Source organism: Sceloporus undulatus, chromosome 1 (assembly GCF_019175285.1).
Source record: "Sceloporus undulatus isolate JIND9_A2432 ecotype Alabama chromosome 1, SceUnd_v1.1, whole genome shotgun sequence".
In the NCBI taxonomy this organism is placed as follows: domain Eukaryota; kingdom Metazoa; phylum Chordata; class Lepidosauria; order Squamata; family Phrynosomatidae; genus Sceloporus; species Sceloporus undulatus.
This window is the reverse complement of record NC_056522.1, coordinates 326,842,893-326,860,323: the sequence shown is the minus strand read 5'-3', so window position 1 is coordinate 326,860,323 and position 17,431 is coordinate 326,842,893.

Below are 17,431 nucleotides of genomic sequence, written 5' to 3'. Positions count from 1 at the left end.
CTGGAGACTTATTTTCATTTACTGCATGCTAAATGATGAATTTTGAGGCAGGTTCATTAGGCATATAGGCAGCATATTCGATAGATTTATCCCCCCCACCCCATTTTACATTAATCTACATAATAGCAAACACAGATACTTGAGAAAGTTGCAGGCTGGTTTGTTCATTTACAACAGATGGCAGAAGGCAGGAACATGATGAATGGGTTTGTGGGCCCTGAACTAGCAGGCCTATAAATAAAGAATCCTCCAAGCTACTTTGAGGAACTAGCTTGCTCAAAAGGAAGGAAGAACTGTACAAAAGATGACTGGAAGAAAATATAGGCCTGTCTCTTAGGCTGTATGTCGTGTATTCCCTATTTTGTGCCATTTAACTGAGAAATGACCCTACATGCCTCATCATAGTATTGTACATTGTCTGACTAATAATCAGCACTTAGGTGCTTTTTCATTACTTTTACCATTGTTGCAACACTTTGCATATTTATTTTTCTAGGTATCTATCTTATATATTCCTACATAATTTTTAAAATGTGTGTTTAAATAATGGATATCTATAGCCACCCACACAACCAATGGTGTTCATTCATGTGATAAAACAGCAAAAGCAGCACTAAATCTAGACGATGTTCAAAAGGAAGGAATAAGACAAAGATATTTCCCTATTGTTCTCTGTTTATAGGAACAAATTATGCTCACTCTGCAATGATATGCCATGTTTACCCACAGGAAAGCTCTACTGCGTTTGCTGGAGCCTACTTTGTAGTAAGAAGTGTTTAGGGCTGCATCTGCATTGCAGAATTAATGCAATTTGGCACTGCTTTAACTGATATAGCTAAAATATCTGTAGATCTGTGAGATATTAAACCTTTTGTGTTGAAGAACTCTCACAAACTATAGATCCTAGGATTCCATGTGATGTAGCCATGACAGTTAAAGCAGTGTCAAACTACATTAATTCTGCAGTGTGGAAGCAGTTTAGGATTGAGATCTTGCTGTTTACTGGTCTTCCTTAGAATGGTGACTAAAATGGTAGGGGGCTGTTAGCATATTGACGTATGTTGTACTCTAACAGACTTCAGCTTGTATCTTTTTAAAAAAGACACTCAACTGAGGCTTTCAAAAGATCAAGACAAATCCAACAACTATAAAATGAAAATGAAAGAATAAGCAATATGAATGAGGATCAACTGCAAAAAGAAAAGCTTTTTCTGAAAGTAGACACAGCTCCCAGCCAAGTGGTGGGGCTGATCAAAGGTGACTTCTACTACAAGAACTAGAGATGGAGCTCCAGGTTATAAGGCTTGAAGAACTGAGGGAGGAATCTGAATAGCAGCCAGCAAACTGTCTGAAGCAGACTCAGTAAAACCCAAGTAGTTGTAACAAGTCCACCACATTTTCTTGAATAATCAGGGCAGTATTAAAACATGGTGTCAGAAGTGAAAGTACTTTTCTAAGACAAGTGTCTGAAAAGCATTCATTAAAAGTGGGTTAGGCAGATACATTTGGCAGTGGCAGCCAGCTTTTATTTCAGTTCCTGGAACGATGCATGGGTATGATAGGCAATGTTTCAATATATGGCTGTTTTTCAGAACCTAATGGAATAATTACAATGCTAAAGCAAGATTGCAGATGCTGCCACATTACAGGATTAATGTAGTTTGATACTGCTTTGTCATGGCTCCATCTTATAGAATCCTTGGATCTAAAGTTTATTGTAGCACTGGAGCTCTCTCACAGAGAAGGCCAGGTATCTCACAAAACTACAGATCATCGAATTCCATAACACTGAGCCATGGCAGTTAAAGCAATGTCAAACTGCTAATAAAGTTATGGTTTCAACAGTCTTAGGTGGGTTAGAAAGAGAATAGTGTGCTCCAGCTGTATCTGGAGAGATCCGTGTCTCTGCCACTGCAGGATGCCAAATGCATTCTGGGTTTGAATGCTGCTCTGAACTGAATGGAAATTCTGCCAACAAACAGAGCTTTTGTTCAGTTTAGAGCAGCTGCAGTAGGAGAGGTTCTAATGTCCAGAGTGGATTTGACAAGCCTTCAAGTAGTGAATCAATCATCTGCCCCAGCCTAATACACCATAAACAGGTATATGACAGACAAGTGATATTCTGTCCAAATTATTAGAAACATTGCAAAATCATTTTGAAACTAAAAGAAATATTGGCTGAGATTCTCTAATGAAGAGATGTATCAAGACCTGATACAACCCACAAACCCACTTTTTCAGTGGGTCAGGACCCTCCACCAGGCAGCCATTTCTGTGTTAGCGGAGAATGAGGGGATTAAGAGAGAAGTTGGACTCAATGGACAGGCATCCTCAGAGAACTCCCAGGGGTTTTTGGGTGATTTCTGGGAGTGGCATTAGCACTGTTATCCACCGGGAACAGAACAGAATTCTGATCTTTACAACAACAAAAATTACAACGGTGCCACTTTGATTTACACCATTGTTACAGGATGCCTGCCTTTCTATATAAATCCTGCATCTTGAATATAAATGTTCAGAATGTGATGGAAACATATACCATTAAGTTCCCAGGCTTTCAAAATGGCAGGTTCATAAGATGTGATATTTTATTAGACATGGATGGCTTCTAGAGTATAAAAACAAAGGAACTGAGATGAATGTGTTCAGCAAGCCTGCATTTTTACAAAGCCAGTGAACAAGTTCAAAGACAAATGCATTAGGAGCAGATAGTACGCATACATTACCAAAAATAAATACCATTATACAGAACGGTGATAAAATCAACTGATCTCACAATGACAGTGGCAAAAGACACATTTCTGGCCAATGTCCAGCATTGGCATTATATAGTGAAGACATGGAAGGAGAAATAATTACGCTAGAGTTTGCAAACATTCAAAGAAGAGGAAGGCCACACAGGTAAATACTAATACTGATCTATACAGCAGTTCAAACAGTGATTTATCCTATCTTTATGACATCAAAACCTCACATTCTTAGACAGCAGGCTGGCTGGTTAAGCTTCTGTTGGCACCTTATAAATAAATGTTGAATTTCTGGCTGAGGCAAGAAACTGAATGCCAAGTAGTGCTGCATCTGTAAAAGGAATATGTTATAAGATCTTTCCCAATATTACTGAAGACAGAAGTAGAATTATCTCCAAAGAAAACCAAGTGGAAATAGTGATGATATCACTATCTTAATTCCTCACACGGATAGGAGGTACATACTTGAGACAAAAAACTAAGGGAAAGGATGCCCACTCACATTGCAGGCTGCACACTTCAGTCAGAACCCTCTCATTTCAGCCAACAGTTGTAGTGAACACATAAAGCACATCACAGAGCACACATTCTCTCAGTGCAGAAGGTATAGAAAACTTACTTAGAGACAGACACAACATGGCATATCAAGACGCAAACTCTCAAAGTTTACAGTAATGTCGTTGAACAATTTGGATATCTCCTGGGCCTACTGAATGTCATAACAGATTAACTAGTCCAGACAGTACAACTTCTGGATAGGCTGCAAGTGCATAAAGTTTGCATCATGTTTAGAGAAGAGGCTATAGAAGTAAAAAAGAAAAAAAGGGAAAAAAAGAATGACACCATTCTTAACCTGACAGAACCTACAAGATGGATGAAAACAGTAGCCACAGAGAAAAGTGGAAAACTTCATGTTTACATAGATCTAAGCAAGTCAAACAAGGCATTACTGAGGGCTTGCTATTAAATGCGCGGTACTGCAAAAATCTTATTTGGTCTTGCTTAGGCAAACAATATTTTCTGTGCTGGATGCTAAAGACAGATACTGGCAAGTTTTATTGAATGAAGAAGGCAGCTATTTTACTACTTTTTGGATCCCAGAAGGCTGTTACAGATGGCTGAGGATGCCTTTTGGAATAAAACCAGTGGCAGAGTATCAATGCCGCCAACAGGATGCGTTGGCAGGCCTCACAGGGATAAGTGTCATATCAGATGACATTTTAGTGTATGGATGTGGAGACACCATGCAGACAGCTATAGCAGATCATGACCGTAATTTCATCTGTCTCTCAAAAAAAGCCAGAAAAGTCAATGGAAATCTTGACAAAATTAAAAATGAGCCTATGTCTTAAGCAGTATACTATGTGGGATGCTCAAGTTTTGTAACCACAAACAAAAAAGTTGAAGAAGTGCCCCAAATTTCCAATATCACATCTCTATAAGAGTTGGCAGGATTTGTTGAGTACCTTACCAAATGTGTTGTTCACCTTACAGATGAGGCTTCATCTGTGTGTAAGGTCTAGTTTATGGGCCAAATATGACCATCAGGTCTCTCAATCCAGACTTCTGAATTCTTTCCCTCTCTAGCCCTCCCCACCACCACATTAGTCTGCTCTGAATTCTTGATATTATTTATACCATTTACAAAGGTATTGGAGTAAACCCTGCATACACTTGGGTAGAGGTATATTTGAATGCAAACATCTTTTTTTCTTTCATTGTGTTCTGATTGAAGGTAAGTCATACCTGCTGTTCTTTGGGTCTTGCCTTGACCATCTTAGGACTTTATCACATTACAAAATAAAGATGAGAGCATTGGACTATGACCTTGGAGACCAGGGTTTGAATCCATCTTGGTGACCTTGGGCAAGTCACAGTCCCTTAGCCTCAGAAGAAGGCAAAGGCAACCCCCCCCCCCCCTTTTGATCAAATCTTGTCAAGAAAAAACCTTAGGGTTCTCATAAGTTGGAAATAATTTGAAGGTACACAGCAACAGCATCATACCTTTAATTCACTTATGCAGTATTCATGCTAGTGTATGTGTGTGTGAAACAAACAAGTTACTGTGCCAGTTTCCATTCTTGTTTTATACCACTGAATTTTCTTACATATAATGTTAGATCTGAATACATACATATTTTAGAGTCACCACTATTAGCACTGTTTCTGAACTCTTCCTATTCCATTTTTATGTGAATAGTGACCTTTATCTACCACAATGTTTGTGATCTTCTTAGATGTACAAATTGTTCTTGATGAGTAATGACCTCATACTTATCTGCCCAAGATAGTTGCTTATCAAGAAAAGGACCAAATGACTTGTTGCAGTACACCCTAAATGTGGTGTGTCTCCCCCCACATTTGATTCTTCTCAATTAGTTAAAGGAAATAAAACAAACAGTGGTACCCCGGGTTACGAATTTAATTCGTTCCGCCGCCGCGTTCGTAACCCGAAAATCTTCGTAAGCTGAAAAAGCCATAGGCGCTAATAGCGAAAGCCGCGATTTCGTGCGAAAAAGCGCCGAAAAGCACCAAAAATTTTTTCGTAACCCGAAATAACCTTCGTAACCCGGAACAGTTTTTTTCAATGGATTTTTTTCGTAACCCGGAAATTTCGTAAGGCGGCGCATTCGTATCCCGGGGTACCACTGAATTTGGTATATGGTGTAAGCCTATTCCTTCCATCCTATTATCTGTCAATGAATTTATTAATTCATTTCCATAGGAGGCAATTAGATAAATGAAAGAAGCCCTTTAGATCACCACACTCCTCCTTTTGCCTTACCGGATACACTGCACTCCTCAGATATCATATGGCTTAGATGCTGAACTGATTGTGAACTTGATCTTAGCCAAGTGTCTCAGCACAGTTGGTCAAAACCACATCTGTTACTTAAAGATTAGCTTGCATTATAACCTTGCTCCAAAAGAGCAATATTATTTATCTAAGAACTGTTATTTTGGATATGACCGAAAGGCAACTCACAGTTTACTGTTGGGTATATAATAGTCTAATGGTGAAAAATTCAAGGTCAAAAAGACATTAAAATGTCAGCATTTGTAACCAAAAGTTATTGACAAAATTTTGGAGTATTTTTTTAAAAAAAATAATCAAGAAAAATAATTTTGAGCGAGTTGACTGGAATCCTGTATTGAATTTGCATCTCTGGAGATGGATTTATGCATGCAGGGATTAGAATTGGGCATTTTTGTAACATTCATATCCAGTAGAGGACTGCTGTTAAATTACTATGTAGCAGAGTCATCAAATGTGCCTTAAGTGCAGAAATGCATTGGGAACTGATGCACATTGTGCACAAGTGCTCATTAGGCTCTCTTACTGGTGTTCTGATATGCACATTTGCAATTCACTAACAGTGTTTTCTTTTAGTGTTCCTGCCACTTAGCTAGGTATGCATAAAGTTGCATTAAGTAAAAGGGAATATAGGATTCAGATGGTTGTAACTGAAAGGATTAAAAGTATGAACGTAATGAACAGAATGGGAAAGAAATGGTATCTTTCAGGTAAAGCATTGCCAAACTCCCACAAAACACTTTTTGAGCTTCAGTGAAGGCTGCGTAGTCATCTCATGTGTGTATTACTTTTGAATATTAGCTTGGAGAGGAGTAGATAGGATGAGAAGCTGTTTTTCTGACAATTCCAGTGTCAGGCCATTCTCTCCCCCCCCCCATATGTTTGGTATTTCTGATTTACTCTTGGGGCTGCTATTTAATTGGTTAGAGAGGTGTACTGGTTGCTGTACTCCCTTCAGTTCTGTTCTGTGGAATTGTTCACTGTCTGGCACAGAATCTTTAAAGGTACTGAAAGGTACTTTGGCATTCCAAGTACTGGTGTTTTTTTCAGCATCTGATTCATGAGAATCCACAGAGTACAAATGATGACAAAAATAATAGAGATATGACAGAGATAATTCCCTTGATGAAGACATGACAGATATCTTATGTGAAGAAGTTCAAAAAAGGAAATGGAAAATAATTAGGCTGATGGATTAAACAATCAATCAATCAATCAATCAATCAAATTGCTCTTTTACTTTATCTTTCAGTCCTGATCTCAAACATAGGAAATTGTTTTATACTTGAGCCAGACCACTGGTCTTTCTACCTTAGTATTGTCTGCATAATTGGCAGATAGAGTTGTCAGGTCAACAGCATCCCAGCATTTGAGAAAAAGTATCTCTTTGTGGTCTACTGGGGGACAAGCCCATGTCACAGAAATAGGGTAGGCAAGGGTTAGCTGGTGGACCAGAACTGCTTGTCTGTCAGCTGCTTTTTAAATGAGGGAACATGGGTCCAGAATTTGGGTAAAACCCAGTTAACCAAGTAATACAGCAACCCACTCAGTGTGGTATATGGTTTGAGCATCTGACTATGACTCTGGAGACCAGGGCTTGATTTTCAGATTGTCTATGAAACATACTGCATGACCTTGGACAAATCACATGCTCTCAGCTTTCTCTGAACAAATCTTGGCAAGAAACCCCATGATAGGTTCACCTTAGGGTTGTCATAAGTCAAAAATGATTTGAAGGCACACAACAACAACAACAACAACAACAACAACAACAACAACAAGGCAACCCAGAGTGAGGAGAAAGCATCTTTCCGTGTCTAGTGAGGTGAAGAAAATGTACCCAGATGCTGTAGTAGTTGTCACCACTCTGATCATGTCTTGCATCCCTGGGGCATTATTTTCGGCACAGGTGGGTAATTTTTCCAGGCCCTATGACACTTCTGAGGCTTGTGGAAGTCTCTCCATTAGACTTCTGGGAGTATTTTTTCAGGCCCTACTGCTTCCAAGACCTGTACAAGAGGAAGACCCACGACTTGTAATTCTGATACTCTTCTCTGTGTCTTGCTGCAAACTGTACTATGGACAAAGTGCATGTACTCTTCAACTTTCTCCCCTCACTTCTAGGTTTTTCTGCATCTATATTGCATAAGCACAATATGGATACAAAACCTTTGTGTGGAACTTGAGAACCTTGGGGTTGACTGGGAATAGGTAGAGATGTGTGTCTGGGCTTTAAAGTTACCTCACATATCCAACCCAAACTTTGTTGCTCACCCTGAGATTTGTCTCTGTACCTGGAGAAGCTCTACATCGCAGTAATGTAGAGGCTTATCACATGCATGTTAATCTATCTTACCTCTATCTGGTTTAAAATTAAATTTGGGTGGCATCCTGATGTTATCAGATGGTTTTTATTGCCAAATTTATTATTATTAACCTTTATTTATGAAGCGCTGTAAATTTACACAGCGCTGTACATGCAAACTTTTTAGTTAGACGGTTCCCTGCCCTCGGGCTTACAATCTAAAAAGACATGACACAGGAGGAGAAGGGAGTGGTGGAGGGAAAGGGTAAGAGGTCCAGCAGTTCCTCTCTACCTCCGAGGCCTGGACCAAGGCAGATGGACTGGAGGGAGGGCTTGGCTTCAAAATGGAAGGTTAATCTTCATCCAGGGAAAATACATACTCTCAAGTAGGATAATACATATACAATACATGGCAATACAGGAAATGGTTCGATAAACAGGCAACAAAAGAACATCAGATAGTAAGCGACAATTATGCAATGCCTGGGAAGGCTTCTCTGAACAGGATGGTTTTCAACTCCGTTTTGAAGCTAGTTAAAGAAGTGATGGCTCTTGCTTGTGGGGGAAGAAGGTTCCAGGAGTGAGGAGCAGCAAGTGAAAAGGGGCGAATCCGGGATGGGGCAGAGGAAATCCTGGGCTGAGACAGCAGACCTTGACTATCAGAACGGAGGGCCCTGGTGGGAAGGTGAGGAGAAAGAAGGTCTGATAAGTAAGGAGGGGCCACTCCATGGAGGGCTTTGAATGTCGACAGCAGGAGCTTATAGTGAATGCGGAAAGGGAGAGGGAGTCAGTGAAGGGATGCCAACACAGGAGAGATGTGGTCAGAGCGGTGGGTGGAAGTGATAATGCGTGCAGCTGAATGCTGGACAGAGATTAAAGGACAGAGGTGAGAAAGAGGAAGCCCAGCCAGGAGGACGTTACAGTAATCAAGTCGTGAGATCACTAGGGCATGGACCAGGATCTTGGCTGTAGAGGCGGAGAGATATGGTTGGATTTTGGCAATATTGTATAAAAAGAATTTACAAGCCTTGGCTGTGGTCTGGATCTGAGGGATACATGACAGAGAAGAGAAGAATTTGCTGCCCGAATACAGCTTGGCTCCATCCTGGCTTCTAGAGCTGCTCCTCCTGGCTCTTTTTGAATCGAGGAGTTTTCCAAGTTACGAATATGGCTGCTGGAGCGGCTCTGGAAGTGGGGATGGACCCAGGATGTATTTGGGTGGCAAATTCAGCAGTGGAAACTGTCTAATAACATCAGCCCAAATTAAATTTTAAACTGGATAGAGGTAAACTGAATTAACATGCATGTGATAAGCCTCAGAGTCTTTGTGGTCCAATCCTTTCAACTTTGCAGAAGCATGTGGAGGGATGTGATAGATCATGAGTGGGCATATTGCAGCCTATGAACTGCATGAATGGCACTCCATCATTAAGGTAATTAATCAGGGTATATTCAGGAAGGTGTTACTACAGTCCTATGCAAAAACATCCTTCTGCTCTCACATCACCATGTACTATGTGACAGATGGGGGGGAACCTTTTTATTATTTTGTTTCTCTAAGTTCTGGAGGCTGCAGATTGATATAGTAGAAAGAAGGCAAGCCTTGCAGTCACATGTCCTTGGAGACGGCTCTTCAGTTAGTGACAGAAGCCATAAAACTGGCCTACAGAACTTACCTTCTGAGTTACCATGTGATGTCTGAAAGCATTTTCTCCCCCAACATGCCCTGAGTAACCTCTAAGGGGGAGAAAAGAATAAGCCTGGCACTTTTAAAATACTTTTCAAAGAATAAAAAGATTAGTAGAGCTGAAAGATACTCTAAAGGTCAGATAGGCCAATTACATGCTCTAAAGCGAGATAACCTGGTCTACACTGAAAGAAGCTATGACAGATGCCTCTCTTCAGGAACCCTGAAAGGAGAGAAATTCCACAATCATTTTTTAAAGATTCAATCTGTTCTGTTGCTTAAATGCTCTTAATAGTTAAGGAAAGTGTCTGTTTGCATCCAAATGTTTGGCTTTAAATCACAGGATGGTATGTTAATTATTCATATTATGCCCTCAATAGATACAGTTGACCATATTAAGCTCTCTTCATTCTAACACCATTTAAAATCCTTTTCATTATACAAAAACTGCTGAGGTTCCACTCCTCACTTTAATATTCTAGATGAATTCAGACCAATGAAGAGATAACTCAGGCGTGTTACAGATGTGCCTAAAGTACGTACCATGTACATACTATGGTTGCCCAGGGGTGTCTCTTCCAGATGTCCCCAACCCTAGTATGTACACGGTACATACAAAATGGTGGTGCCCATTCTAGATGGGTGCCACCATTAGGACGTCATGAACGCACCGCCTCCAAACGGGGCGCCGCGGACGTGACTTCCTCGCACCACGCGAGGGTGCCTGGGCTGTGCTTTTTGCGGCGCAGCAAGGAGCTCTGAAATGGAGCTCCTTCTAGGATTTGCAGCACTGGCACAGCCTTTAGATGGCTGTGCCAGTGACACAATGCAGAAAGGGGCTGAGCGGCCCCTTTCTCCTCCTCCCCGCTGCCGTCGGGTGTTCTTGGGGCATGAAGCCCCAAGGACACCCCTTTCCAGGCCGTGGGGAAGCGGCCTTTTGCCATTTCCCCGCAGCCTGGAAAGTGGTGGATCGGGGCCTCAGAGGCTGCCGCTGTGGCAGCTGAGGCCCCGATCCGGCGGGGAAAGGACCGGATACAGGCTGCCCCAAACGGGCAGTCTGTAACGCACCTCAGAAAACCCTTTTTGGGCTAGCTCTCATTACAAGGTCCTGCATACATACTTCAGAGGTTAATTTTCAACGTATTAGACATTTTGGACTTTGACTTCCATAATCCTTCATATTTGGCCATGCTATCTGGGGCTCCTGGAACCTGTGGTCCAAAATATTTGGAGGTCAGTGGTGAGTGGCTGGCCCCTCTTACAAGTGTATACTCAGAGTGGCTCCTTGGCTCTTTGAATACAGCTTGAGTCACAGTGACTTCTTTTTATTGCTTAGCTATCTCCTCAGGCTTGATCATAAAACAGACCTTTTAATTACCTTTAATTCCCATTCAAATGCTTTATTTATCCATCAATAAATAACAATCACAGAAGGATGGAATAATTAACCATCTAAGTTAACAGTTTTTAAAGTGAAAGGATATCATGAGGCAGCAACTTTGGGATGTCTTCCAAAAGAGGAGCTCAGGGGCAATTAATCCTGTTCCTGCTGCAGTTGTTGCAATGGAAGAAGAGCAATTACAAGATCATTTTTTTAAAAAAATTAAAATTTTATTAATACATTCTAAAACAAAACATGACAACAAACAGTACACCAAATCAACAATAAATACAGGCAATAACCCAGGTAAGGCTCTGAAAGTTATAGATAAAAGATGTGTTCAAGGATCCTGAAAGACATATTTCCATAAAAATTTAGCCAAAATTGGGGGAAGTCTAGAGACTAAATCTTGCTGGATGTATTCAATAAATGGGTGCCAAATCTTATGAAAGATCAATCCAGAGTGTAAGCCTCTCGCTCTGTTGTTATTATCTGCCATTTTCTCCATTAACCACAAGTCCCAGAGTCTAGTCCACCATCCTGCAATATTCAGCTTTCCAGTGGGCCAGGATATTCCTGTATCTGAAGCAGTTTCTTTAAGAATAATTGTATCTGTATTATTTGATAACAGTTCTGATGACCAGGGCCCAGCAACCAATTAGTTGGTCCGTTGTGACAGCTGTCCCATTGTGGAACAGGTCCCTAACTGTATACAGGCCAGAAGCCTCCCAGCTTTGAAACTGTGCGTATTTTTCTGGGCTCTGGAAAAGAGGGTGAGTAAGAAAAGGCCATAAAGAGGAAGGGTAGGGAGCCAAGACATCCCTCCATTTCTTCCTCAAAACTAAAGACCAAAAAAGGGTTATTACAAATTTTAGTGAATTTATATATAGATTCAGAAAAAAACTGATCAAAGGTAGCAGGGGATGCAGTGTTAACGTCAATGTCTACTCAGTTGGTCAGATAAGATCAGCTATTGGGCAGTCATTTCTAATTTCCTTTAGTTATACAAGAAGGCCCTTTGATACACATTGTTTCATGCCATTGGTAATCATTAGGATCAAGAACAAAGGGTTAACTAAATTATTGTTCCTTCTCTATTCCTACTAAGCCCTTCCTATTTGTTTTGCCCTCAAAACAGTGATTAGGAGTCCAAGAATTTTGATCTTTGCATATTTCTGTATGAAATGAGCAGCTTCAGAGAACTGTGTAGATTGGAGCTTAACTGGGTTCCTCACTTCTCCCAGTGTTATGATGCAGATCTCAAAAATTTAAATACGTACAAATATTCCTTTTTCATATTGGGATTTTCAGCTATCCTGGTTCAGGTAGTGTTTTCCTTGAAGATTCATTTCCATCACTGGAAGCTTTGGCTGGTGCAACAACTATGGCTTCTGCCCACACTGTAGAAATAAAGCAGTTTGACACCACTTTAACTGCCATGACTCAATGCTATGAATTTCTGGGATTTGTAGTTTTGTGAGATATTGAACTTTCCCTGTCAGAGAGTCCTGGTGCCACAACAGACTACAAATCCTAGAATTCCATTACAATTGAGCCATGGCAGTTAAAGTGGTGTCAAACTGCTTTATTTTTGCAGTGTGGCAGCAGCCTAGGCCCACCTCTGGATAAAAATAGTAATGAACTGATTGCTTCACCATTATATTTCTGTAATAGACATCGTATGGAGCTGCCCTTTTGCCTAGTTTGAGAGTGGCAGCTATTGCAGAATGCAGAAAGTGAGCTACACAATGGAACAACAAGCTATATACACCCGATTTCTTTGTTAAAGGTACTGCACTGCATGCCCGTTAACTACTGAGCCACATTCCTTTTTTGTTACTGACATACAAAGCCCTAAATACCATACAACTAGAATATCATGTAGACTAACTTCTTTTTATATATGTCCAGTTGACTTCTCATGTCATTATTTATTGTTCCACAACCAGTGGGATGCCATCATGAGGAACTGCAAAAGAGGGCCCTCCCAGTAGCATTCTAGAACAAGGTCTGAATGGCAGAGATTATAGTATGAAGAATTAAATGCTTCCTGAAACCATTCCAGTTTATGGAGGCCTTTGCCAGCTGGTGACATTTGCTCTGTTTTTTTTCCTCCTGCAAATGTGGAGTAGTTTAAGGCATTTACAGTAGTATCTTTTATAATTGTTTTAAAAATGGCTTGCATTGTTTTTATACTACAAACCATTTATTGACCAAGCAGTGTCCAACCACAATATATATATATATCAATAACATATGATTGAAGTCATTATTTTAATCAAATATGCACATGACATATGTGCACATGACAGTTTGATTGTGAAACTTTTCAACGTGACATATCTAGATTTTGGATTTTCAATTATATTTATTGTCCATCAACTTGAGACATTTTTTTAGCTAACTGAATAAATATGTTGAAAGAAAAAAAATATTTTAACAAACTAATAAACATATTTTGATTTTTTTTTAAAAGACAGATTAATTCATCAAAATGGAATTATAGGTAGAAACATGCAGAGGTGAGAAAGATGGCAGACATCTCAGCCATTTTTGGTCCGGTCCTGCATTCTGCTATTACTGGCCATCCAGCATAGTACAGAAATCTCAGGCTTACTTTACTGATTATAATATAACAATAATTTTAACTAGTCTCATATGTGAGTCAACCATAATGCAATGCTAGCTCACCTGTTTAACATTAAGAGTTTCAGAAAATTTACCATGTGCTACAAGGCCATGGTTCATCTGCATATTTTATTTACACTTAATTAGCCATCTTTATGGGATGGCATGAAAAAGGTGGGCATGTTGCACTTCGCCTGCCATGCTTGTAAAGCATTTTCTGCTGAAAGATGCTATTCTGTGGAAGATATTTTGCTGATGATTATCAGTTAATTGAAATCACAGTTTACATTTATTAAGGTTTACAATGAAACAGTTTGCTCATAAATGAATTTGCCATTGAAGCAGCAACAGAAGCAGCAGACTAAGCGTGCAATCCTGTATCCATTTACCTGAGAGTACACTTCTCTGCAGTCTACAGAACCTACTACTGGATTAGATTGAATAGGATCATACTGTCATCTAGCACTGTCTGCTTGGACCAAGAAGCCTGTTTCCCCCTTGTTCTGACATTGTCTTCTTCAAATGTTGCTTGTCCCAAAACTCGATTCTGGTGTGGGCAGTCTGGATGACATCAGGCACATTCTGCACTAGAATTAAAAAGGTTTTAAAAACATTTCTGCTATTCTGGATCTTCTGGGACGATCTAGAGCCCTCTGTTCCTGCATGGTTGCACAGGTGTTCTGCTAAGCCACCAGCGCATCTGTCACCATGGGTTGCTCACTTCTGAAGACAAAATGAGACACCCAGCCATGTGATGGAGGCTGGTCTCCTTGTTCTGACTTTGGAAGCAAGCAACCTGTGGTAGTGGAGGATGCACTGGGCAGTTCACGTTCAGGTAGCTATGGTGATGTGGGAATGGAGGGCCAGGTAATGTGGGCAGATAGAGGTGGCTGTGGGGCCAGGATAAATGTAAACAGAGAATTAATGCAGTTTGACACAGCTTTAACTGCCACGGCTCATTGCTCTAGAATTCTGAGGTTTGTAGCTCTTTGAGATATTTAGCTTTCTCTGTCAGAAGTTCTGGTGTCAGAACAAGCTGCAAATGTCAGCATTACATAGGACGGAGCCATGACAGTTAAAACTGCATTAATTCTGCAGTGTGGCAGCAGCTCTAACAGCTGAGACTTTCAAACATTACTAATGGGCCCAAGACCATTTCAGGGATGGTGATTTCATAATTCCTATGCTTCTTGCTTCTATGTATACTTTACCATGTGACAAACAGGTATAAGTAATCTTTCCTGCATGTACTTTGAGTGAGAAGCAGTGAGCATTTGCTGTGAAAAAATAATAATGTGAAAAAGCAGACTTTTGACAGTTTCTTTTAAAAGCTAATCCATTATGTTAAAATGATAAGACTTCCCCTTCTCTTGGTTTACATTTGGAGGTTTTTTACGCAGAGGTTAGATGACTACCTCTCAAGGGGTGCTCTAATGGTAGCTTCCTCCACTAGCAGGAGTTTGAACAAGCTGGCCCTTGTAGTCTCTTCCATCTCTATGATTCTATGCCACATTTCTTTTCAAATATAAAATTACTTATTATATTGCTCATTTAAGTTTTAGTTTCTATTTAGTTTCTCTTCTTTTCTTTTCTTCTCCCCGAATGTCAAAAGAAAGCATTTTAGCTTGAAAAACATTACAAGAAAAAAGTGATTAAGTTACCTCTTGCAATGTTATTTCGAAAATGTTAATTCACAAGGACATTATTGATTAGATGATTCTGAAAAAGGAAAAAAAAAGAAAAGAAAGAAATAGGTATAGTGGATTTTAATATTAACATCTTTGGTCCCTAAAGGGTTAAATGAGGATTTTGGCCTCCTTCCATTCTTGTATATTTCCTCTGAGCTTTTCAAGGTCCCTTTTCCTTCAGCATACTTACATCAACATGTCCCTGAATGTTATCTAAGAACCCTTTGTTTCTGACCATCCCAATGACAATAGGAAAAAACTTTAGCCTTCATTCATATGTTTATTTTTGTCTAGTAAAGTAGGTGACAATTTCAGCTCTACAAATTTCTGAAGTTAAATTTCAAATAGGTATGTACAGGCATATAGACAATGTGCAAATATAATAATGATTTCATATAATGTAATATGCAGGCCAAAATACATTGGGTTTTTTTTTTTTTTACAATAAAAACATCCATTAATTGAGCACCTTGAGAATGTCTCAAGTTTCTTCTGTGGTTCTCATTAACACAAAATGTAACACGTTGTAGATAATATTATTACATCTAACACCTTATATCTAACTTGAATTAAATGTGTTTTTGTGATTGTCTTGAATCAAAATGTTTGGGTTTGAGAGAATGCAAAAGAGTTGCTTGAGAACCAGCATGGTGTAGTGGCTCAAGTTTTGCACAAGAATGTTAGGAGACTAGGGTTCAAATCCCTGCTCGGCCATGGAAACCCACTGGGTGGTCTTGGAGAAGTTACATTCTCTCAGCCTCAAAATAAGACAAAGGCAAACTCCCTCTGAACAAATCTTGTGAAGAAAACCTCATGATAGGTTTGCTTTAGGGTCACCATAAGTGAAATGACTTGATGGCAAACAACAACAAGAACAAAAGGATGGCTCTGGGTTAGAAAGTACTTTTAGTTGTTCAAGAATGGTAGCTGTTTTTCCTCCCCACAGCCCTCTGCATGCCCCTAAATACTGATTGTGGAAGACCTTCCAGAACAATACGGGATGTGGTGTTAAGAAATGCAGTAGATGTGGTGATTAGCAACAATGGAAGCCCATCCCTCCTGCTTTCTCCTAGTGAAAAGCCACCATATTATGTTACAGTATTTAATGTTTCTCAGGTTTCTATCACATCAGGTTTACATCAGGTTTATAGTCTCCAGGACTCGAAAGGTGGCTAACAAAATAACATCCCACAAGAAGATTAAAAATCACATGAAAACAGATGCACAAACTTCTTAATGGTAATGAGAATGGGACATAATTCCATCCCCACTCCCCATGAGAAGGAAAACAACCACTTCAACATAGTGCTCCCAAATGAACCTCCAGATTTGGTCTCCCTAGAAAGCAAATGCCACAAAATACTTCTGCTGAGAAAGCAGCCAAAAGCCTCCTTCAAAATATTGTATGAGAAAAGAAAATTGTCAGGCTGTAAAGCTGAAAACAAGCAGTGCTCTGAATGCTTCCTTCTTCTTTTAACTCATAATCATAAACTCTTGTCCAGAGGAAAATTAGAATGATCTTTAGCCTGCAGGGGTTGCTGTGACACAAGGATAAGTCTTACTGGTTGTAGCCACAAGTAATAACTCAGGAAGTCTTTTTTTCCCCAAAGAAAGAAAGAAAGAAAACATAAAGGTTGTGTTTATGTCGTACAATAGCAGGCAGGCTTCCCGGCTACTGCATCTTCTTTTGTGAAGCACTTGGCTCGGGGCTTGCTTCCAGAACAGCACAAGAACTACAACATTTACTTTACAACATGCTGGGATCTCCTATCTGAAAGGATGTCCTGTTTATATTCTGTGCTATAGCTAAGTAATTACACTACATGAGTTCTCAAGAAGTGAGACGAAACAAAAGAGCCCTGAGTACTTGAAAGGGATTTTCACACAAATTTGAAGAATGACACTTGCATGACCCCTGTCATCACAAAATGGAGAACTGAGTTTTCCAAGAGTATAGATTTAAAAAGAGAATTACACATGAGATGGAGTGAGATACAGTGGCATCTAAAGAATGTATTTTTTAAAAATTGTCTTGAATGCTTTTCTGTACTTATCTCTTTAGCAAGGAAAATAAGACACCAGCTGATATTTGGACGAATGCCAGTTTTATTTCATGAAATGACCTGTGTAGGTAAGACATCACCACAAAATTGAATTACATCTTAGCATAGCACATAGAG